The sequence below is a fragment of the Antechinus flavipes genome, chromosome 4, assembly GCF_016432865.1.
Source record: "Antechinus flavipes isolate AdamAnt ecotype Samford, QLD, Australia chromosome 4, AdamAnt_v2, whole genome shotgun sequence".
NCBI lineage: Eukaryota > Metazoa > Chordata > Mammalia > Dasyuromorphia > Dasyuridae > Antechinus > Antechinus flavipes.
In genome coordinates, this window is record NC_067401.1 from 308,407,208 (window position 1) to 308,433,218 (window position 26,011).

Genomic DNA, 26,011 nt, shown 5'->3' on the forward strand with positions numbered 1-26,011 from the left:
GATGTCTTGCAGAACTTGTTCTTTCTGAATTGAACTTTTAATTTTAACCACTATTTGTTTTGGAGTTTGCAGTCTTGGGTTTTTTTTTTTTTTCTGGAGGCAATATGTGATCTTTTCAATTGGAATGTCAATTTCTATGTTTAGAAATTCTAGGAAGTTCTCTTCTATTATTTAATTTCTTATTGTGGTAAGGGTTTTTTGGTCATTTACTATTCTTCTGGGAGACTTATAATCCTTATGTTGTCTCTATGAATTCTGTCTTTGGTTTAGCATGTTTTATTTGCATCATGAATACCTTATCTTTTAATGTTTTTTTTTGTTTCTCTTCTAGGTTATGCTTCTCTTCTGTTTATATCTTTCTCAAACTATTGTTCTCTTATGTTTCTTGGTGGTGTTTGTCTCACTGCATATTTGAGATTTTTAAAAATTTTGTTTGTTATTTTTGCTGTGCAGGACATAAATTTTGCTCTCATAATTCTCATTTTTCCTTTAGGTCATTCAAAAATAGCATTCTGAAGTTCCAGCTTTCCCCCAAATTTCACAGGGTCCTCTGTCTTACTCAGTATTGGATCATTTTCCTTTGTTTCATTGTATTTATTCACAAATGTCTGAACTTGTTTACTAGAGTAGGAGGTTTTTTTTTTTTTGTTGTTGTTGTTGTTGTTGTAACTGTTTTTCCTGTTGACTTATCTGTTTATATTCAAGATGTCTGAGATTTTTTTCTTCCTGAAATCTTTGGTAACTTCAGTTTTTCCTTTCCTCATTTTCCCTATCACTCACTTTCAGACTCATTTCCCTCTGATTGTGTTTTTTGGAGGGAATGGATTTCAAGTGTGTCAGTGTTCTCACTTGTTGGTCAATTCATGGTTCACCAGCTTTGGTCTCTGTCCCAAATGACTTTTTGTGGTCAGAATTATTCTTGGCTGATTTATGGAACATTCTGCAAATATTTCTCCTCTGCATTTATGTGCTTCTCTTCCAAATTTTAGCTACATTAGTTTTGTTTTTGGAAAAAAAATTAAATTTTTGTAATCAAAATCATCTATTTTACCTTCTATATTCTCTCTACCCTTTGGTTGGTTATAACCTTTCTCCTTACTATAGATTTAATAGGTAAATTCTTCTTTGCTCCTCTAATTTCTTTATAATGTCACTCCTTATGTCTCAGTCATGTAACTCTTTGGAACTTATGATAGTATATGACAAGAGATATTGGTCTAGAGCTAGTTTGTATTAGTCTTCTTTCCACTTTCCTCTGTAGTTTTTGGGAGTTCTTACCCTAATAGCTATGGCCTTTGGGTTTATCAGACACTAAATTTCTAAGATCATTTTTTTCCCATTATATATCCAATGAATTTTTAATAATCAAGATTCTTGAGAATAGTGCTAGGCTCATCCTGTATCTATAACTAGGTGATGAATGATTGGTTTCAGAGTTATTAAACATATTTTTATTTTTCTATTTATTCTTCCTTAAATCTGTGGCATTTAATTTAGCACTTAAAGGTATTCTTAAAATTTTTTCTTTACTTCTTTTGTTCTTTAAACTCAATTCCATATCACTTTATTCTTTTTGTACAATTCTTCCTTCTCAGCACTTGAATATTATTTTCAATGGGCTAGTCCTTGTATCTTTTTTAGTGTTTTTTAGTGTCCTGAAATCACCCCATGGGTGTACTGTTAAATATTTAACTGCTAATTTTAATACAGTATTGGACCTGGAGTCTAAATGACTCATTTTTTAAAAAATACCTTTTTATTGATAGAACCCATGCCAGGGTAATTTTTTACAGCATTATTCCTTGCACTCACTTCTGTTCTGATTTTTCCCCTCCCTCCCTCCACCCCCTCCCCGAGATGGCAAGTAATCCTTTACAAGTTGAATAGGTTACAGTATATTCTAGATACAATATATGTGTGTGTAGAACTGAACAGTTTTCTTGTTGCACAGGAAGAATTGGATTCAGAAGGTATAAATAACCCAGGAAGAAAAACAAAAATGCAAGCAGTTTATATTCATTTCCCAGTATTCTTTCTTTGGGTGTAGCTGCTTCTGTCCATCCTTGATCAATTGAAACTGAATTAGCTCTTTTTAACAAAGAGATCCATTTCCATCAGAATATATCCTCAAACAGTATCGTTGTTGAGGTATATAATGATCTCCTGGTTCTGCTCATTTCACTTAGCATCAGTTCATGTAAGTCTCTCCAGTCCTCTCTATATTCATCCTGCTGGTCATTCCTTACAGAACAATAATATTCCATAACGTTCATATACCACAGTTTACTCAACCATTCTCCAATTGATGGGCAGCCATTTGTTTTCCAGCTTCTAGCTCTACAAACAGGGCTGCCACAAACATTTTGGCACATACAGGTCCTTTTCCCTTCTTTAGTATCTCTTTGGGGTATAAGCCCAGTAGAAACACTGCTGGATCAAAGGGTATGCACAGTTTGATAACTTTTTGAACATAGTTCCAAATCACTCTCCAGAATGGCTGGATGTGTTCACAATTCCACCAACAATGTATCAGTGTCCCTGTTTTCCTACATCCCCTCCAACATTCCACATTATCTTTCCCTGTCACTCTAGCCAATCTGATAGATATGTAGTGGTCAGAGTTGTCTTAATTTGCATTTCTCTGATTAATAATGATTTGGAGCATATTTTCATATGTCTATAAATAGTTTCAATTTCTTCGTCTGAGAATTGTCTGTTCATATCCTTTGATCATTTATCAATTGGAGAATGGTTTGATTTCTTATAAATTAGAATCAATTCTCTATATATTTTGGAAATGAGGCCTTTATCAGAACCTTTGACTGTAAAAAGGTTTTCCCAGTTTATTGTTTCCCTTCTAATCTTGTCTGCATTTGTTTTGTTTGTACAAAAACTTTTCAATTTGATATAATCAAAATTTTCTATTTTGTGGTCAATAGTGATCTCTAGCTCTTCTTTGGTCATAAATTCCTCCCTCTCCCACAGATCTGAGAGGTAAACTATCCTATGCTCTTCCAATTTATTTATAATCTCATTCTTTATGCTTAGGTCATGAACCCATTTTGACCTTATCTTGGTGTACAGTGTTAAGTGTGGATCAATGGCTAGTTTCTGCCATACTAATTTCCCGTTTTCCCAGCAATTTTTGTCAAATAATGCATTCTTATCCCAAAAACTGGGGTCTTTGGGTTTGTCAAACACTATATTATTAAAGTTATTGGCTGTTTTGTCCTTTAAACCTAACCTATTCCATTGACCAACTAGTTTATTTTTTAGCCAATACCAGATGGTTTTAGTAACTACTGCTTTATAATATAATTTTAAATCTGGTACAGCTCAGCCACCTTCATTTGATTTTTTTTTCATTAATTCCCTTGAAATTCTTGATAAATAACTCATCTTTGTGAGTTTAAATTTTAATCTAGCCTCAGACACTTACTAGCTGTATGTTCCCAAGCAAGCCCCTTAACTGTGTTTGCCGCAGTTTTTCTTCTATAACATGAAGTAGAGAAAGACATGGCAAATCACTCCAATATCTTTGCCAAGAAAATCCTAAATGGGCTCATAGAGAGTTGGGCATGACTAAACAACAAATCAGTCTTCTGGGGAGAAAATGTTTTCAGAATGTACTTTTAAAATTAATCTTTATTCTTGAGATTTTCTTTGTTATTTTCTTAAGTGTACACAATCAGCTAAAGAGTAAACCAAATTCTAATTTATAGAATTTGCTGATTCCCACAGTGTAAATTTAAAAACCAATTCCAGAAAAATCATGTCTTTCCTTCCCTTTCCATGAGCTTCATCATAGTTATTTTTGAAGTATTCTATGCTTTCCATTCCTTTCAGAAACCATCTTTTGCCATCCATTTTCTCATTGTACTTCTTATTCATCTCTAGTTACTTAGATATTAATAATCTGGTCAGGAGAAAATGGAAGGAAAATACTTTTGTTTATTTTCTTCATCTTTTGCTGAATCATCTCCCTTTTATTAATTTCTTCCCTTTTAACTTCAAGAATCTATTTGGTTTTATATTACAATAAAATTATTGGGGTTTTTTTTTGCTTTCTTTTGGGATCTTTAAGTTGACTAGGTCTTTTAATTGTTATTATTGGTTTATGAACATTTTCATTTCCAATATTATATGTAATTCTTTTTTTGTGACTGTTTTCTTCTTAACTAAAAGATTTTTTCAGACTCCACATTAAATTCATTTTATTTTTGAGTATATCTCTAATATGTCTTTTATTCTCTGATGAAGAAAGCTATATTTCTACCTTATATTTCATATAAGTATGAATAAAGCTACATTTCATGCTCAACTCACAAAAATATGCATACATTTATATCTTGATATGTTATACTATCTTTTAAATTTTTAAATTTTAAATTGAAATATTTTATTTCATGTTTTTTACTGTTTCATCCTTGACTTTAATCTTTGCTCAGATGCTTTAGGAGGGTTGATCTTATCTCTTCTGGTATAGTCTATAAATTAATGCTATGCCTTTTTGATATAAAACTCATATTAAATTCCTAAATTCTTCAGAAGTAAATTATTACAAATATATTCCTTAAATTCATTCCAGTCGAACAATCAGGATCTCTATCATCTAATCATATGCTGGGCAATCACTTATCCTTTGTAAAGGAGATTCCCTATAGTGGTATTGGTCATATTAGACGCAATTAATGGTCTACTGTTTTCTGCCTAATTCTCTGTGCTAAAGATAATAATTAGATGCTGCTTAATTCTAGTACTAAAGCTTTTAAGGTTTCTTATACCAACTGACATTTAGACCTAGAAAATAATAAACACTTCCCTATCTGTCAAATGTCTTTAACTATAACTTCATTTAAAAAATGTCTTTGAACCCAAAATTTCAACAAAAGGAGAAAATGAGCAAATGTGCAACATCTATTACATTCTGTGTGAGATCCAAATATGTTCAGAAGATAGAAAGCAAATTGAAGGCAATATTCTCTTCCAATCATAGAAGTTTATAATGGGCAAGTTTTGAAAACTTCAGATTGGACAAGCAGCCAATGACTTGGCCACTGATATTGAAACTTATCTGAACTATCTGATCCTCTTTAATCCTTAAAATTGGGTTGGAGATCTCATGAGAACAACTTCATTTGCGGTATTTGAGCATGTTTGGTTCCAGCTGGAATCCAAAAGTGCAGAGACATACAAATCTGAAGAATGAATGGAGAAGACATCTGAACTTCCTCAGACCTCAGAAAAGGTTTGAATTGAGTTTGGAGGCAAAGGTTAAGGAATAATGATGATTCCTATTTATTTGAACTAGGTTGAACTACCACTGCTCATCCTTTAAAATTCACTTAAATCTTCCAAATGGGAGGTCTTTAATATTATTTTGGTTTTGGTTGGGATAGTTGCAAAATATTCCTTTAAACTGATAAACTTCTGCTGCAAGCTACTTACAGAAAGCTACTTTAGGATGACATATCATACATTTCTAATCACTAACAAATGCCTACCTACGATTTTTGTCATAAGACCAAGTAGTCACCTTCAAACTAAGTAGAACACCATAAATTATGGTCCACTGTGAGCAAGGTTACCCAGAAAATTTTGATCCGAACATGAATGGTTTATTATAACTAATTTTAATAATATAAAGTTGTTATTAAAAATCCCTCAGGGGGGAAAACTGGTTTTGACTCACAGTTTTATTTTATAGCAATTTTATTTAATTTGAAGTATATAATTTATAGCTAAGGTGTTTAGATTCTATATACATATACATTTATATTTATATAATACTTGAAAAACCTTGCTTCAATGACTTAATAGTGGGGAAGTATATAGAATGAATATTAAGAGCACATGATAAAAAAACCCTTCAAGAATGAACTTCTGAAGTAATTGTTTTCAATTCTAAAGGGATTGCTTATATAAAATTTATTAGCATCTTATTCAGTCAACCTTTACTACTTTCATTTTCTTATACCCTCCCTCATCTCAGTTTTCAACCTCTTACAATTTTTTTAAAGCCCTGTTTTCAATGGCCTTCTTTTTGAACAACCTATTATTCAGCCTATTTGCTTTTTTTATAACATTTGAAATTTTTTCTTATGAACATTATACATCTATTTTCCTCTCCTTAAATTTAGACTTTCAGATTTAGATTATATTAAATTATAATTTCATTGTTCTATTCCAACTCTCACTTTTTCTCCACTGTTTCCTTCCTTAGTTCTTTACTTTTCTTCCATATTTTAAGCATGGAGTCTCTGGGCTAAAAGTCCAAAATCTTTTGGCTTCTTTTTTTCCTTCAAATTTAGTGATATCATGTACTCTTATGGCTTTGATCATAATTTATATGCAGATGACTGCCAAATTTACATTCTCCCTTAATCTTTCTCAAGAACTCTACTCATTCTATCCGTTATCATGATCATGGATGTCTGTCTGTCAGTCTGTCTGTCTTTGTCTCTGTGTCTGCCTCTGTCTCTCTCTAAATATAGATATATATTCTTTCTCTTTGGAATGTAAGCTCTTTGAGGACAAAGATTATTTTTGCTTTTTTTTTAACTTCTAGTACAATGCCTGGAACAAAGTAAATGTCTAATATGTTTATTGATTGATAGTCTTGAATTTCCATTTTTATGCTGTATATTGCACAAAATGATGGAACATGTTACTCAACGGGCTCTCTGGGGATATGTAGTCTGACTCATATTTTCCCCATAATTTACCCAGCAAGTATATATCTAGACTTTGAAGAACACCAGTTAGGGATATTTCTGTGAAGATAGCACATTCTGCTTTTAATTAGGTTTAGCTGGGTATATAATTTTGTGATTCTGCAATCATCAGGAAGTATTTTTTTTATCTCTACACCTCTTTCATCTGTCACAACTTTCTCCACATCCCAACCATCCTAGTTCAAGTCTTTATTATCATTAATTTATCACATATAATTTCATTATCACATCATTTACTAACTGGTTTTTCTGACTCTATCTCTGATCTCCTCTCTCCAATTCCTCTTCCACACAGCTGCCAAATTGATATTCCCAAAATATGATTCTAAACTATCTTTCTACATTGATTGTACATTCTCCTCTCTCACACCACTTTCCAGCCAAAAAGACTTTCTAGGTTCCTAATATAAAACATTATGTTTTCCTTCTCTATGTATTTGCTGGCCTCCAAGCCTTGAATGCTTCTCTCCTCACTTCTGTGAGTTAAAAGGATAAGTTATTACCTTCTACAAGAAGTATAACCTTATTCCTTTGATTGTTAATGTACCATATCCTAAAATTACTTGGCATTTATTTTGCATGTGTTGTGTATTTATTGCATATATGATATATTATTATGAATATGCTTTTCCTCTGAAGTAGAATGTAAGCTCTTGGAGGGTGAGACTCTTTTATTCTTTTGTTTTTCTTTTACATTATCAGTACCTACTAGAATGCCTGACTCACAATAGGTACTTAATAAATATTTCATAAATTGAATGAAATAAAACTAAAATCGACCTTTTGGGGACAAATATTTGGCTCAGTGGGTACATAGAAAGATTAGTCTTCCTAATCTGGCCTCTCACACTTACTAGCTATGTGATCCATGGCAAGTCACTTAATTCTATTTGCCTTGATTACTTCATTGTAAAATAATTTGGAGAAGCAAGTGATAAACCATCCCAATATTTTTGGCAAGAAAATCCCATGTAAGGTCTTGAAGAGCCAGAAATAACTAAAAATGACTGAACAGCAACAGCTCCCTAGTCTTCTATTGCAGACAAAGATCTTTATAACCTATAATCTCTAATTTCTTTAATGTTCTGCTCATCTTCCTCTGGATATCGTTCCTATCAATTCTTTTAATTTATTTTAGTTTTTTTCTTTTTTATTATGAATTTAAACACCAACACCCACCAATATTTTGCAGTAAGAAGAACCCCAAAAAAGGATCATATATATTAAACTCTGAACTTAATTGTATATATATTTTTTTCAAAAGTGCATAATAAACTAAACAAAATATCTACAAAAAGCTCAATTTTGCCTTGCTTGTCTGTGTCCCTCTGTGGATTTTCTTTTACCCTCTCTGCATAATTTTTGATGCTTCATTAAGACTCATTTCTTTATTTTTTGTTTTGTTTTGTAAAGGGCTGAAACTCTGAGTTGATGCACTGAGGTTGTACAACAGAGCACTTAAGGCTAATTACTGATTGGATAACACTCTATTAGCATATGCTTGGAAAATGGCCCTTCCCACTATTCTGTGCTGTTTCAATTTTTTGGTGTATACAGAGAATTATGGGAGGGTTTAGGGGGTGGAATAAGACAAGCCAGAGTCACTTTGGTGATAGACGAGGAGAAGGAAGGTTGTGGAGATCCTGTGTCCATTCCCTTCACTTTTACCCCTAAAGACCAAGAATAAAGACCAAGGACTTTTGCTTATCTTGTCTCTGGCTGATTCTAAGGTATCCAGGGTGCTAACTCGATCTTCACATTGTTTCACCTTCATTATCCTTCACTCCTCTCCTCCCCCAGAAGTCTTTCCTTGTAACCAATAAGTTTAACCAACCAAAACAAATAAATATATGAACTGTCTGAAAACATACTTAATATTTTGTATTTCTTCTTCTTTACCTCTCTGCTAAGAAGTAGAAAGCATGTTTCATCTATAATTGACCCTCTGAAGCCATAATCGGTGAAAACATTAATCATACTTCTGAAGTCTTTCTGAGCTATTTACTCTTATGTTTGTTGCTATGGTCATTGTGTAAATTTTTCTACCTCTATTTGTTTCATTCAGAATCATTTCATACAAATCTTTACAGATTTCTCTTAGTCCATTATTTATATTATATCCAACATTTCTTGTACAACAATAATAATCCATTACACTGATATCTCATATTTTCTCAGCAATTCCAACTTGTTTTATTTTCAGCTCTTTGCTACAACAAAAAGTGCTGTGGTAAATCTTTCAATAGAAAAGTGTCTCCACTATTAACTTCTTTGGTCATATGCAATAGCTTCTTGTTAAATGTGTAACAACTGAATAATTTGAGTTACAAACATTTAAAAAAATCACTTTTAACTCTATCCAGTCAGCAAAACAATAAATAAAGTTCTAATTTTATGCAGTATTTGTTGATTTCTGAGGAACTGAAAATTTAATAATCTATTTTAGCATTCTCTCATATGCCTATCAATGGTATCATAGTTTTGAAAGACACACACAACTTAATTGACTTTTAGACTATAGTTCCAAGTCATTTTCCAGTGTGATTGGGCCAATTCACAATTTCACCAACAGTTTGTCTTTCCATGTCCTTTACAACAATTGCCATCTCCCCTTCCCTTCCCCACTCCAGTATACAGTAGTCTCTTAATAAATGGATTTTGATCAAATGATAAATTAATGTAGTTTTAATCTCTTTCCTGAATTCCAGTCCCTCAATAACAACTATGTATTAGATATTTCTAATTTTACTTCCCAAAGGTGGCTAAAATTCTACATGTCCTAAATCAAACTCATTACCTTCTCCCTTAAATCTCCCTCTTCCTCTTGATGTCTCTGTTTCGGTTGAGGCAAACACCATCTTTCTAGGTACTCTGGTTTACAATCTCAATCCAGTCATAAATCAGATTTTGTCAAATTATGTATTTACACATTTAGTGAAATCTGTCTCCTTCTGTCCACTTCTGTCTAATTCAGACCCCCATTACCTCTAACCTAGATTATTTTAGTATCTTGTTAATTATTTTACCTACACCTAGTCTTTCTCTCTTTTTCAATCTATTTCCCATACAACTACCAAATTGATATTGCAAAAATATGTCTTATCATATCTCTTTCCTGCTTAAAAAGTGCCAGTGATGAAACAGAGTCAAGATGGCAGAGTATAAACTGTGATCCAGCTGAAGTCTAACATATCCCACCAAACAATTTTAAAATAATGCCTGAAATTACATTTTAGAATGGCAGAACCGACAAAAAGACACTCTTAACTTGAGACAGCTTAAGAGTTCTGCAGGAGAAACCTGTAATACAAGGATGCCTATAGGCAATAGCATTAGCAGCAGCTCTGAGAACCCTCAGTTCTAATAAGGGGTCAGGAAACTGATCAGAAAAAAAGATTATAAAGGACCCTTTGCTGGCACTGGGTATATCTGGTGCTGATTGGCAACCCTATTGCCCATAAAAATTTCTGAGCCATGATTACTAGGTAGAAAGGAGAGACTGTGATTGTTCATAAGGAAGCAGAAGACCTGGTCACAGTCCCAGGGTCAAGAAGAGCACTAGTTCTTGAAGCCTTATGGGAGCAGTGGTTTATCCTGAATAAAGGCCAGAGTAGTCCAAGAGAACAGTGACCATATCTTTTTCAGGGTAATATCACTTAAGAAGCAACAAAAGTTTGTAGGCCTTTGGAACAAGTTCTGACAATAGTAGCACAAAAAGGTTAGAAATTTGGCACAATACTTCCCCCCTAGGAAGTGAGAAGAGCTCAACTTTAACATGAAATTAAAAGTCAAGAAACAGCATGGGGAAAATGAGCAAACAAAAACTATAAGCAGCAACAACAACAACAGCAAAATAACTTAGCCACAAACATCTACTATGGTGACTGGGAATATGTATAAATGTGCTAGAGAAAGAAATGGTTTATATACATAAACTTAGAAGAATACAACAATGTGAAAATACCTATAAGCAAAGCCTCAAAGAAAAATGCTAATTGAATCTAATGCTTGCAAGAATTCTTGAGAGTTAGAGATAAGGGGAGGAAAAATTGATAAAAGAAATGAAAGTGATGCAAAGATATGAAAAGAGAATGAACAGTTTGGTAAAAGAGGCACAAAAATATGAAGAAAATACTTTAAAAACAATGATCTTAATGGTAAAACAGACACAAACATTCACTGAAGAATGTTGTTTTTCAATCAGGTATGACACTTTGTGACCCCATTTAGAGTTTTCTTGGCAAAGATACTGGAATAATTTGCCATTTCTTTCTCTAGCACATTTATAAATGAGGTACTGAGGTATAGAGTTAAGTGACTTGCCTAGGATCACAAACCTAGTATCTAAGGCCAGATTTAAGCTCAAGAAGATGAATCTTTCTTTCTTCAGTATGAGCACTCTATTCACTAGTAAAAAGGCACAAATATTCATTGAAGAAAAGAACTCCTTAAACTCAGAATTAGAGAAATGGAAAAAAAGAGGTGCAAAAACTCATTGAGGACAATTTTTAATGATTAGAATTGAGTAAGTGAAAGATATTTATTCCATGAGACATTAAGACACAACAAAACAAGGATAAAATAAATAAATAAAGGAAAATATGAATTGACTCATTGGAAAACAACTGACCTGAAATGAGGAGAGATAATTTTTAAGTATTAGGCTACCAAAAAATCCACAATTAAAAAAAGAAACCTAGACATCATATTTCAAGAAATTATAAGGGAAAATCAATTTCTTAGATGCAGAGGATAAAACAGAAGTTTCAAGAATTCCCCTTTTGCCTCCTGAAAGAGATTCCCAATAACAACTCTCAGGAATATTATAGCCAAATTCCAAAGCTCCCAAGTTATGGAGAAAATATTGCAAGCAGTAAAAAATAAATAAATGATTTAAATATTGTGGAGTCACAAATAGAATCATACAAGATTGAGAAGCTTCCACATTAAAAGAATAGAGGTCCTGGGATATGATAATCTAGCAAGCATAAAAACTAATATTGTAACTAAAAATAAGGTATTCAGCAAAATTTCAGGAGAAAAATGAATATTTAATGAAGTAGAAGTCTTCCAAGCATTCCTGATAAAAACATATGCACACATGGAAGACTCAATAGAAGCATAAAAAGGTCAACATGAAAGAGTAATCTTAAAGAATTTAATAAAATTAAATTGTTTATATTCCTGTATAGGAAAATAATACATGTAATTCCTAAGAACATTATTAAGGCATTTAAAAGAAGTCTACCAAGATAGAGGGAGTAGACGTAAGTCAATAATATTGGGACAATACCCAAAAATAAACTCTAGGAATGAGAAAGAGGGATGCACGGGGAGAAAGGAAAATAGAGAGGAAGAACAGCAAAAATTTTCTCACATAAAAGAGATATGCAAGAAAGAGCTTTTATAGTGGAGGGGAAAATAAGGATGGATAACAAGCAATGTTTGAATCTCAACATCATCCAAATTGGTTCAAAGAAATAATAATACACATTTACACACACACACCTACTTCAGTATAGAAATCTATCTTTCTCAGTAGGAAAATATTAAAGGAAAAGCATAAGAAATATGGTGGCAGTAGGGGAGGAGTGATAAAAAGGAGAATAGATTAAAGGAGGCAGTGGTCAGAAGTAAAACAGACTTTTGAGAAAGGATAGGGTAAAAAGAAAGAAAGAATGATAAACAGAAGAAAATAAGATGGAGGGAAATATACAATAATCAACTGTAAATGTGAATGGGATGAATTAACCTATAGAATGGAAGTGGTTAGCAGAATGGATTAGAAATTAGAATTCAAAAATATGCTGTGTACAAGAGATACGACTGAACAAAAAGACACACAGACTTAAATAAAGAGCTGGAGCAGAATCAATAAATTATGCTGCAGTGAAAGTAAAAAAAAGGTAGGGGTGGCAATCATGATCTCAGAAAAAGCAAAAGCAAGAGTGGACCTAATTAACAGTGATAATTGGATAAATTATATTTTATTTGGTGCCATAGGCAATTAAATAATATAAAAATTTTACAGCATTTCTCTGATGAAATTCTCATTTGTAGGAGCCATTCCCTGATTGATAAATGACCATATGATATGAATAGATAATCTTCAAACGAAGAAATCAAAGGTATCTTAGTCATATGAAAAATGTACTAGGGGCAGCTAGGTGAAGCAGTGGATAGAGTACCAACCCCGAAGTCAGGAGGACCTGAGTTCAAATCTGGCCTCAGATATGTCACACTTTCTAGCTGTATGACCCTGGGAAAGTCACTTAACCCCAATAACCTCAGCATAAAAAAAAAGGAAAAAAAGGAAAAGAAAAAAAATGTATTAACTCACTATTGATTAAAAAAGGCAAAGTAAAACAACTCTGAGGTACCACCTTACATCTATCAGAAATGACAAATGCTGGAGTAGATGAGGGAAAATGAACACATTAATGAATTATTGATGGATGAATCAGTGAAGTGATTCAACCATTCTGGACCACAATCTAGAATTGTGTCCAAAAGGTAAAACGTTTTCATATCCATTTGATCTATCAATATTACTATGAAATTTGTACCCTAGAAATCAAACTAAAAGAAGGCCCTATGTGTACAAAAATATTTTATCACCTCCTCTCTGTAGTGACAAGGAATTGGGAATGGCTGACAATTGGGACATATGATTGTAATGAGATACTGTATTATAAGAGAGGATGAGGAGGTTGGTGTCAGAAAAACACAGCAAGACCTGTATTAACTGATAGAAAGTGACGTGAGAACCAAGTAGTCAAAAATCATTGTGCATAGCACAATTATAATATTATAACACCAGTGTTATAATGGAGATCAAATGTGAATGATTTACTTATTCTGATCAATACAATTATCCAAGACAATTCTGAAGGACTCAATGAAAAAAAGCTGTCCACTTCAGAAATAGGTAAATACCTGCTTTATTGATTGTTTTGACTTAAGAAAGTGATGGACAAAATGTTAATAATTGAGATTGATTTAAAAATATGAGATTGAATTTAAAGTTTATTAAGAATGCTTCTCTCCTGAAGAATCAGTTATTAAAGCATTTACTAGTATTAGTTTTAGATTGTTTTAGATTGTAGGATTTGAAACCTGAATAGAATCTTAAATGTCATTTTCTCCAATATGAAAAGGTTGAGAATCAGAAAGAAATGATTGCCTAAAGCACAGGTAGTACAAACTAATTGTACCTAAGGGCTTCCTAGACTGAGAAAGCATTTTTCACAATAGCTAGAAGGTATAGTTTTTATTATTATTATTATTTTTTTATTAAAGGGAAGTAAGAAGTCTTTTACAATAACCTGATGGAACAGCTTTTTTCTTAATAATTACCAGGGTGATTTCAGGGTGGCTTGTCTTCATTACAGAATAAGGAGAGAAATGTTGGTTTACAGATTGTTCCCCATAAGAAAAATGACCCCTCCTTCTTTTGCTCCCTTAGGATGATTAAGGGTTTCCTGACTGGCTCAAAGCCATCAGTTCTGATTTTTTTTTCCTTCATGGATTTAGAGCCCATCTTGTCACAGATAATCTCTTATTTTGAAAGACCTTTTTAGCTCTAGTATATTTAAAGGGTGGTTTATTGCATGTATTCAGACTCTGCCAATGCCCCACCTTTTGTTTCTATTGTTGGCATGTCACCATGATATCATTTATGCTCCTTTAAATAAATAGGTGCAAATTATGTCAAGGATGCCCAATTTTCTCTCCCACCCTCCTGTGAGAGGACTATCTAAAATAACACAATGGCCTTTTCCTTTCACTCTTACTCTATGGAGGATAGTGAAGAGGAGGGGAGAGCATCATAGCTGAGAACCAATTGCTGCGGCTCCACAGGGTGTTTTCAGTGTGTGGGTGATTTTTAACCAACCTGACATAAATCAAACTGTGCAGAGCCTGAAATGCTGATGGCTGTGCAGTGAGATGGCTGGATAGTGTTACACTTCCCTCATTAGGAGGTACTGGAATTAAGCTGGGGAGTTGAACTTTTAGCTGAATTAAAATAACAAGTGTGGGAGAAAAGAAGAGGAGGCTAGAAAGAGGGAGTTGACCTCATAATAACAAAACCTTTACAGGCATGTGATATCGAGTCTCTTGAACTTCATCCTTTGAGGTAGTTTATCAGAAAGCAAAGCTGAATCAAATGGCAAAGAATTTAGTCTTTGTGTACTATGGTTTAAATCTTCTGATCCAGATATACAGCTTCATTCTTTCTCCACTGTTTCAGTCTCTTGGAGTGTATTATATCTGCTAAGCCCCATCAGAAAGCAAGTTCATGGCATGTTATAAAGATAGTTCAATGGATAGAAATGCATATATGTGTGTGTGTATGTATATATATATATATATATATATGATATTTTTCATTCAGGAAAACTTTGTTAAAAGCAAAATAACAGCTGGCTTAAAGAAACAAATTGCATAAACTTAGGAATTCACTGATTAGTCCCAATTCAAATGGACAAAAATTTAACTTTTACTTAGTTTTATGACTCCTGATTGCATCAAAATAGTATATATAATTGAGTTGTATTTAAGACAACATTTCTATTGCAACACTGTTTTGTAAGAAAAAAAAGTCATATCCATTCATTATTTCTCTCCTCTCTTTTCCTCTCCTTTCTTCTCTTCTCTCCTTTCCTCTCTTCTCTTCCCTTTTCCTCTTCTCTTCTTTCTTCCTCTCTCTTCTCCTTGCCTGCCCCCCTTTTCCCGTTTCCTCTCCTCCCCTCCCCCTTAATCCTCTCCTCTTCCTCCCCTCTGTTCTCCTCTCCTTTCTTTTCTTCTTTTTTTTCTCCCTTTTTTCTTTTCTTAAAACTCCCAGTATATAACCTATTCTACCAGTATAGATGAGTACTTGCTTTACAACTCAGGCAACCCATACTTTTATAGATCATAGTATCTTTACTGTTTGGACACTTACAAAAAGTTCATTAAATATTTACTGATTTAAGGTGCATCCAGGTGTTTTCAACTACATTTTATTGATATACTGAAAATATAAGAGATTTGAAGTTGGAAGGCCATTTATTTATTTTACAAATGAGTTAACAGAAGCCCAGAAAAGTTGATTTCCTCAAGTTTACAACAGTTAAATGGCCAGGCAGTCAGTAAACATTTACTGTTGTTCAGTTGTTTCAGCTGTATTCATCTCTTTGTGACCCTACTTGAGATTTTCTTGGCAGAGATGTTGGAGTAATTTATCATTTCCTCTTTAGTTCATTTTATAAATGAGAAAACTCAGGCTTATGTGGCTAATTGATTTGCCCAGAGCCACATATCTAGTATGTATCTCAGGTTGAATTTGAACTTAGGGAAATGAATCTTCCTGACTTCAGGTCTGGTATCCTCTCCTCTGTACATAATCCTGTATGTATTAAGCATAGTGCCAGGCACTTTGTTAAGCACTGAGAATACAAAGAAAAGCCAAAAACTGCCCCTGCTCTCAGGGAACTTACAGTCAATGCATTTACTTCCTACATTTAGATTCTATTTCTCAGAATCAAGATTCAAAGTCAGGTCCTCTGCTTCTAAATGCAGTGTTTCCACTGCATAGTCTATCTCATTTTATTTGCTTTCATAGTGTACATAATTCAAAGTAACCAAATCAGATATTGGAAAGGTTTCTGAGGAAGGTTGTGAACTTTGGTGAACATGATACAGTGACAGACAATTATGAATCATGTAGTTGGAGGTAACCTCTTCAAGCTTTTATATGGTATTTAAGATTTCCAATCTTTTCATTGTGATCTTGTTTGATCCACATGACAACTCTGTGAGGTAAGTATTGTTTTTATTTCCATTTTATATATGAGGAAATTGAGGCAGGCAGAGGTTAAATAAATTGCTTAGAATCACATAGTTTCTAACTGTCTGAAACTATTTTTGAGCTCAGATCTTCTTGACTCCAGGACTTTATCCATTTCACCTTCTAGCTGCCTAGAGATATTAATAGGATAATACAAAGTTGATATCAAAGCTAACACTGGGAATTGGTGAGAGAAGCAATACCTGAATTATAGCTTATGTTCAAAATGAACATTATAAATAAAAGAAACTGAATTGTTTTTATTAAAAGTATACACACATGTGTGTGTGTATATATATATGCATATATATATATATATATATATATATATATATATATAGAGAGAGAGAGAGAGAGAGAGAGAGAGAGAGAATGTGTGTGCGCATGGATTAATCTAGGAATTGAAAGCAATGGACGAGAACATGCTGAACAATAGACAAATTTTCCTGATCTATAAAATAGAAGGAGTTAGGCAGATAAATGGCCTCTGGAAGTCCCCTTTAGCTTTATGATTTCTTATCTACTGTCTCTTCCAAAACACTGAAGAGAAATATAGTACAGTAGGAAGCTATGTTATGTTTAGTCAGAAGAGTCAAGTTCATTCCTAACTCTTGTCATTTGGTAACTGGAGAGCAGGAGATGAACAGTCCTCTGTCTTACCATCTTTAAATAAATTTAGGTTTACTTGTAGTTTTGGTGATCACAGTCTTCTTTCTCTTCCCCTATTTATGTAAATTAGTTTGGCCAATATATTTGAGCTGGACTTGGCTAGGAGGGCAATGCTTAGCTTGTATTTCTTCTTAGTCTTAAGATTTGGAATTCAAATTCAACATGCAAACAATTTTTAAGGTCTGCTTTATCAAGTCCAAGTGGACATTCCCTAAATTGGTGAAAGACTCCCTATCTACCCCTCCTCCCTCCACACCAAAATATCAAGATCATTTTTTAGACAATGTGTGTGGCCCATTCTTAATATTTTTCTGGAGCTCACATCCAATGTTGATTCTATACATTAATTGTCACACCTTGGATTTTCTTTGGTGGTCTTCCTCATGAGGAATGACCAAACGTGACCATGCTTTATTTCTGAGAAATGAGAAAATTATAGCACAGGGTGGTCTATAGCTTCAGGAAAGTTTCACTTTTGTTAACATTGATTTTCTTTTCCAATCCCAAATGTCACACTTCCATTCATAAACAAAAGTTTTAATAGTTATATGTTTCCACTGGGCAATGGAATCTTCAACAAGAGTGATTAGACACTTTCTATTCAGACACAGTAATTGGAGGGGTTAGGCCAGTGATGAAAATGGTTTTGCTTGAAAATCAGTTGCCATTTGCCAAAATAAAATGCTTTAATTCTAACTCATTATGGATTCTTATAGTAACCAATAGCTATGTCACTGAGCCCAACAGACATGCTGCTTTCTGATTAATTTTTCACTTGAAACACATGAGAATTTGCCTTCCTGCATTCCAATATGTATTTCCCTAGGCATAACTGGCTGAAAATGAATTAAACTAAAACCTAATGTTTTTTTTCTTTATTTTTGGCTTGAAATGTTCCCAAGGCTTTGAGGAATATAAGCTCAGGCTGCAATTATAGCCAAAATATATAGCTCTTTAAATATGTATTAAGTTGCAGAATTAGATAATGGTTATACTATGCATGTTGTTTGGTCAATTGATTTTATTTAATTGTATAAAGTTAAGATAATCATAATGCAAGTATTTTTCTTTAATAATGATCTATTTGCCAAAATCATCCATCTTCCTTATTTACTTTTTAAACATTCTAATAATTGCAAAGTAAAAATTGAAAACTATGAACCAGTACTCTTCTCTTTCAAGTTAAAAAGTATTACACATTTTAACTTTCATTGGGCTCTTGTGCTTTTGTTCTTATAAAGGTGGGGTGATGATCATAATAAAATTAACAATATTGAATTTGGCAAAAATTCCTAACATTGCTGAAGTGGGGAAAGGGATAAATTGTTCTCTGGCTTTGTTTATTCCCTGTCACCTCTGTGTTTGAATGGAACAAAATACACCCATTTACAGTTTTGACATTAGGTTATTTCTCCCAAATTTCTCATCCAGAATAAGTATCAAATAAACTAAAAGCAAATAAATTATCTTGTAATATCAATTGCAACTCATGCCAAATAATGTCTTTCCTTGACACAGAACTATGTATGACCTTTCCTGCTGTTTATAACTATGTACGGTATGTATATGTTGGATTCCAAAAGTTGCAGAGCTGTGCTGACTATTAAACATTATTGAATGTCTAGTAGGATACTTTAACCCAATAGAGTACAAATACTTTACATAGAATATAAGGAATTTTTGAAATTCAGAGTGTGTACTTTTCTTAAACATTGGATTAGATATCCATAGACTGAAAAGACCTCAAAGACCACCTAGTGATGTCCTGGAAATTTTATAGATTTGGAAATTTAGTTCCTGGGAGGTCCTTCCTGAAGTAGGTCATCTAAATAGTAAGAATCAAAGCAGGATTTGAACCCAGGTCTTCTGACTCTAGTGACCTTTCCAGTACACTGCAATTTCCTCCTAGATAAAATACTTTTAAAGCTGAAATTCTTAACTTTTTTTATTATATTCCCTTTACCAGTCTGACAAAGTCCATGGACTTTTTCTCAGAATGATGTTTTTAAATGAATAATATAAAATACATAGGATTTTAAAATAAAACAATTAAGGTGGATTCCAGAACCTAAAAAAAGTCAAATTCAGAACCCTTGGTTAACCTGTGCACATTTCTCAGTGACTTCAATTCTTCAGAAATTTTGGATGATGTTTTGTGCTAACCACCTTAAACTTGAATCCTCTATCACCCAGGAGGTTCTATTCCCAGTTTGAGGGAATATTCCTGTTTTTCTGTCCTTGTTATACATTCTCAGTATATTTGTAAAAGCTCATTGATAACATTGACTAATCAATATGGAGAAAGAATATTTTGGAAGGTGGCTAATGAGTCAAGGGGAGTGCTTGAAATTATAATCTTGAAGGGTTATTAAAGAAATTCTTATGGTTACAGTAGTTGGCTGCTCTCTGGCACTCTCATATGACTGTGAGTTGTGAGACCAAGCCCATAAGGGCATGTTATATAGGTACGTTAAAAAGTAGACGTTGCAGTTGAATTTAGACAACTTAATTTAAATTATGATGAAGTTAAATGTTACTAAAAGTGTATCAGAGTGCTCCATTTTCTATTAATTCTTGTATTCCCAAACAGAATGTAAGTATTTAGGGACAGATATTTCTTTTACATATTCTAAGGTTCTATGCATTGCCATGGCAGAGTTAAATGCTTAAGAAAAGTCTTGTTGAGGATGGAGTTTACATATAAGTAACTGCATGATCAAAAGGTAAGAGACTATACATATGAACATTGGAAAGGATATTAGAGTTTTTCCAGTTCAACCCCCTTTTGCAGATATGGAAAATGAAGTCTAGAGAAGTTACATAATTAATCTATGGTCACACAGGTGCTAAGTGGTAGAGTTAGGATTTGAACTCAGCTCCTGTGATTCCAAACTTAACATGCTTTTTATAATGCCATGTTGTCTCATCCTGTTGTACCATATATATTTTTGCTATGACTAGTATTTCCTTTTAAAGCTTAAAATTACTTTGGTTGATATGTAAAAACAAGCACTATTTCTTCAGACTCAGTTTATTCTTTGAGATAATTAACCATGATATGTTTTTGACAGCTAACTAAATGTCTTAAAGGTGGTTGTGGTTCAGTGATGGGTGAAGATACTTCTTTACCTTTAGTTAGTATACAGTTATTTCAATGAGGAGAATGACTTTAGGATCCATTTGAATAATAGTCACTGTCAGTATTAAAAATATTTTTAAAATATAGAAGTACCAAAAAGTTGAAACTCAGTATCTTGGAACTTCTATCATCATTCAAGGTGATATCTCCTCCAGGATATCTTTCCTAATACTCCCAGATACAATTGTTTCCCCACCCCTGAACTAGTCTATTTATTTTCATATATTGGCAGCTTATTTCTCTGTGTTCACATTGATTTCTGCTTCCTTTTCCTATTGTCTATTTTAGTAGAACATATGCTCCTTGAGGTCATGTACTATTTTGTCTTTATATCACCAAGGACTTGAAAAATGGAAAGTTCTTTAGAAATATTTGCTGAATTAAATTCTGTGTTTTCCATGCAATATTTGTTAGTCTTCTTATTAGCTATTATCATCAGTAAACCAGTAGCTGTTCTTTCTTCTCATGGCTAATAAATAGTAAGCTCTTTGAAAGCAGAGGTTTGGCAAATAATATGGTCTAATGCTGGGTTTGATTCAGGACGTCTGCAAAGTTGGTGTAGCATCAACAGATATGGTTTTGGATTCAGAGAAGTGGGTGTAAATCCTACCTCTGCCACTTACTACATGTGCAACTTCAGCCAAGTAACTTAACCTTCTCTGGACCCTGGTTTCTTCTTCTAAAAAATGAAGGAGTTGGAGTAGATGTCCACTAAAGATGGCTAGAACTAGGTTTCTATGACCTATCTTTGAATCTTTGACTCTGAGATTAGCCAGGAAAGATCATTTCTCTTCTGAGTCTTTCAAACTTTTTTCTCTTTAAAATGGAAATAACAATAGCTTCATTGATTGAGCCAACAGGTTATGGAAAAGAAAGAATTTTGTAAATCTTAAAGACTCATATAAGTTTGTTTTTTTTTAATGTAGGTCATTTTAGGTGCTAAAGATGACTCAATATGAGTAATGTAAATATTTTATACTTTCTATTTAATTTCATAAACTTATATTTGCTCTTAAAGTCAGTCAGAGAACATAAAATATATATCTTTGCAAGATAAGGACCCTCTTAGAGTGAGCTAAAGAATTTGAAGAATCTGGTTAGGCATAAGTCTACAAAAGTTCCAAAATCTTAGAAAATGAATACAAAAGTAGTTACTGTCCAGGATAAAACACACCTGGCATTCTTAATGTAAATTGTAGTCTTTGACATAGAGCAAATTAGTAATACATCTAGATATAAGTTTCTACAGTCATCAAAAATAATATATAATGATCGTTTCTAAGTAAAATATTTTAATTAAATTTTTAATTGTTTTTTAATTGCTAGGTTCCCAGCAAAAAAAGAAAAATTTCAATTCAAAGAAGAACCAGAAAAAAGCATGTATGAAAAGCTCTGAATTTCAGTTACATTCAAATTATGTCCTAAGAAGTCCATGTGTTAACACCCATATCAACACAAACATGTGCATGCACACACACACATGTGGGCTCAGGGGACAGTGTGCTGGGTCTGCAATCAGAATAACATCTTCCTGAGTTCAAATTTGGCCTCAGATATTTGCTAGCTGTGTGATCTTAGGCAAGTTAACACTGTTGACCTCAGTTCTTATCATTCTGAGCTGGAGAAGGAAATGGCTAACTACTTTAGTGTCTTTGTCAAGAAAATCCCTAAAGGAGTCACAGAGTAAGGTATGATTGAAATAACTGAACAATAATATATACACTTAATTCTACACTACAACATGTTTTAAAAAAAACTCTGCTCTGTTGGTATCACTTTTGGTACTTTTTTATTTATGCAATAATTTTTAATTAATGGTTTTTATTTTGGTTGTTTATAACTACCCAGTAATTCACTATTTCTTGTCCTCCAACTTTAGCAGAAGCCCTCCCTTGTAACAAATATTTCCCTATGTATGTATATATATATATATATATATGAATACATACACATATATGTATTTATAACTTGTAATCCAAAAAAACAAAGCAACATATTGATTCTGGCTGAGAATGCTTAACTCACTCTATCTCCAGTTCATTATCTCTATCAAGAGGTTAGAGGTATATTTCATTATTTAATAACAATAATACAAATGATATATTTTTGCCTTGCATTTTTACACATGGGTCCACTTGATACTTTGCAATATTATAAAATTATATAAAGTTAAGATATGCTAAATACTCTACTTTAGCCTCATTTTATAGGTGAGAAAATTAGAATTAAAATCATCTCTATAATGGGTAAGTGGCTGACATTCAAGCAGCCTCTATTTTTATTCAGGGTTCATAGGCTGAAAAACTAGGAAGATACCAATGCAATAATCATAGTTATAACTAGGTATAGACAGATTCTACTAATTCAATAAAAAATACTGATTGAATATTGTTTCAAAGGATCCATAAAATACACTGCCATTATATATATCCATTTCATCTACTATTACTACTGGACATTATTACTTGTTGAAGATCAATTTTTCATATTTTCTAGATCAAAATTCTACAGTAAAATCTGATTGAAGAAAGTAAAAACACAATGTAAAATTCATAAGGATCAAAAATTCTTTGACCTACTTTCTTTCTCTATCTCTTTAGGAATGAATAATGTTGAAGTAGTTCATGAATTTTGGAAAACTTGGAGAATTTTTAAAAAGTTAGGAAAGGAAAAGGATCCTAAGTGATTTTTTTCTTTTTAATACCACTGGTTCATATGAATTTTTAAAGGCATTTTAAAGTAATTCTAAATTATTACATCAATATAGTTATACATGAAAGTCTAAAATGAATAGATTTATATTGTGGCCAACATTACAGGTTTGGGAAATTCATAGCTCAGTTAATTTCTGGGGGTATTAAAGGGTTAATTGACCTTCCTAGAGCCACATGGTTTAATATATGTCAGAGGAAAAACTAAAGTCCATGTTTTCCTTACCCCAGGGCCAATTATCTATTCACTATGCCATCCTATCTCTTTGGAAGGAAAGGAAAAGAGGAATAGAAACTGAGAAATAAAAATACAGGTGAGTCCTTCAACAGCATTTCCTGCCAATTGCCTAATTTAGCTATCTAGTGATTTGTTTGTGTGTAAATGCTGCCTTCTCTCAGCTAGAGATAATCCCCTCTTCATGCTAGCAGTGGATCCCCGAAGGAACAATTTATTAAGTAGCTATGTGTATTGTAAAACATATAAAAGGAAATCATAAGACATAATCTTTGTGTTTAAGGAAATTAGAGTCTAGTTGGAGATAAAGCACATATACATAAAAAGAAAGTAGATAACAGTGGAATCATAGAATCATAGATTTAAAATATGAAGGGAATTTAGAAATAATTTGATACAATCTCCTAATTAAAGATGAGGAAATTGAGGCTCAGAGAAATTAATCCCAATCAGATTTTCAAAGAATTATAGATAGCAAGTGCTATAGGAGTTTACTAAGTTTAGTATAAGGCCTAGAGCTTAACAAATGCTTCTTAAACTCTAGGCCTTGTACTAAACTTAGTAACTCCCTATAGCTATAGTCAATAAATGCTTCTTGACTTTATTTGACTTGACTTGATTACTTTGGGGCAAGCTTTTCAAGAGAATTGGGGTTTATTCTGGATCTGGAAAGATAAGCACTTTAAAAAACTATTTATTTCTCCACCCAATTACATGTAAAAACAATTTTGAACATTCATTAAAATTTTTTTGAGTTACAAATTCTCTCCCTTCCTCCTCTTCCTACATATGCAGTCGTGCAAAACTTATTTCCTTATTAGTCATATTGTGAAAGAAAACATAGGCAAAAAAAATCCCAAGAAAAAGAAAAGAAAAATAAGTATGCTTCAATCTGTATTCAGACTCCATCAGTTCTTTGTCCAGAGGTGGATAGCACAATTTTTATCATAAGTCTTTTGGAATTTTTGAACAGCTAAGTCATTTATAGTTGATCATTCTGTAATATTACTATGTGCAGTGGTTTTTTTTTGGTTCTGCTTATTTTACTTTATATCAATTCATTTAAGTCTTTCCAGGTTTTTCTGAAATCATCCTGCTCATCCTTTCTTAAAGACCACGGTATTCTGTCACAACCACACACCACAATTTGTTCAGCCATTTCCTACATGATAAATATCCCCTCACTTTCCAATTCTTTGCCACCACAAAAAAAGAACTGCTATAAATATTTTGTACTTATAAGTCATTTTCTTTTTTAAAATCTCTTTGGTATACAGACCTACTTGTGGTATTGCTGAGGCAAAAGTATGCGTGATTTTATAGCTTTGGAGGTATATTTTAAAATTGCTCTCCAACTCCACCAACAATTAATTCTTGTATTATTTTTTACCGCATTCCCTTCACTATTTGTCACTTTTCTTTTTTTGTCCTATTAGCTGATCTGATAGAAGTAAGGTAGTACTTCAGAGTTTTTTTAATGCACATTTTTCTAATTCATGGTGATTTAAAACATTTTTTCATATGACTATAAATAGCATTTTTTCTTCATTTGAAAACCACTCATATCTTTGATCATTTTATCAATTGGGGAAAGACTTTTATTCATACAATTTGTCTCAATTGTCTCTATATTTGAGAAATAAGGTCTTTATCAGAGAAACTTGCTATAATTATTTTTCATGGTTATGATTACTAACTATATTTTCCTCTTTCCTATTTTCCCCTCTTTATTCTATTTTCACTCTTCTTTTATGCTATCTTCAAAATGTTTTACTTATGACTCCTGCTTTTTCCTATCTGTTATTCCTTCGATTAGACCTCACCCCATTCTTATTCCTGGTTTTCTATAGAGTAAGATAGATTTCTATACCCAACTAAGTGTGTGTGTGTTACTCCCTTTTTAAACCAATTCTGATCAAAGTAAATTTCACATTCTCTCTCTCTATCCATCTTCCCCTCCAAATTAAAAGCTCTTTTGTGCCTGTTTTATATGAGATAATTTATCTCATTCTACTCTTCATTATCACTTTCTTCCACTAAATTTCTCTTTTTTGCTCCTTAATTTTGTTAGATAACCATCCCGTCACATTCAATTGATACCTATATATTACACACTGTCCTAATAATGAGAAAATTCTTAGGAGTTAGAAGTATCAACTTCTCATATGAGAAGGTAAACAATTTAACCTTATTAAATTCCTTATGATTTTTCTTTTCTGTTTGCTTTTTTATACTTTTCTTGGGTCTTGTATTTGAAAGGACTATTTAGCTTTGGTCTTTTCATTAGGGATGATTGAAAGTCTTCTATTTCATTAAATATCCATTTTTCCTCTAAAGGATTATACCCACTTTTGCTGGATATATGATTCTTAGTTTTAATCCTAGTTCCTTTGACTTCAGAAATATATTTTAAGACCTCTGATCATTTTATGTAATGTGTTATGCTGACTCCATGGTATTTGAATTTCTAAATTTAGCTGCAATATTTCTAGGAGTTTTCATTTTGGGGTATATCTTTCAAGAGATAATTGGTAGATTCTTTCAATTTTTATATTTACTTTCTGGTTTTAGAATATCTTTGATAAAAATTTCTTGAAAGATGATGTCTAGGTTCCTTTTTTATCATAGCAATGTTAAATTATTTTTCCACAATCTATTTTCTAGATTCACTGTTTTTCCAATGAAATATTTTAC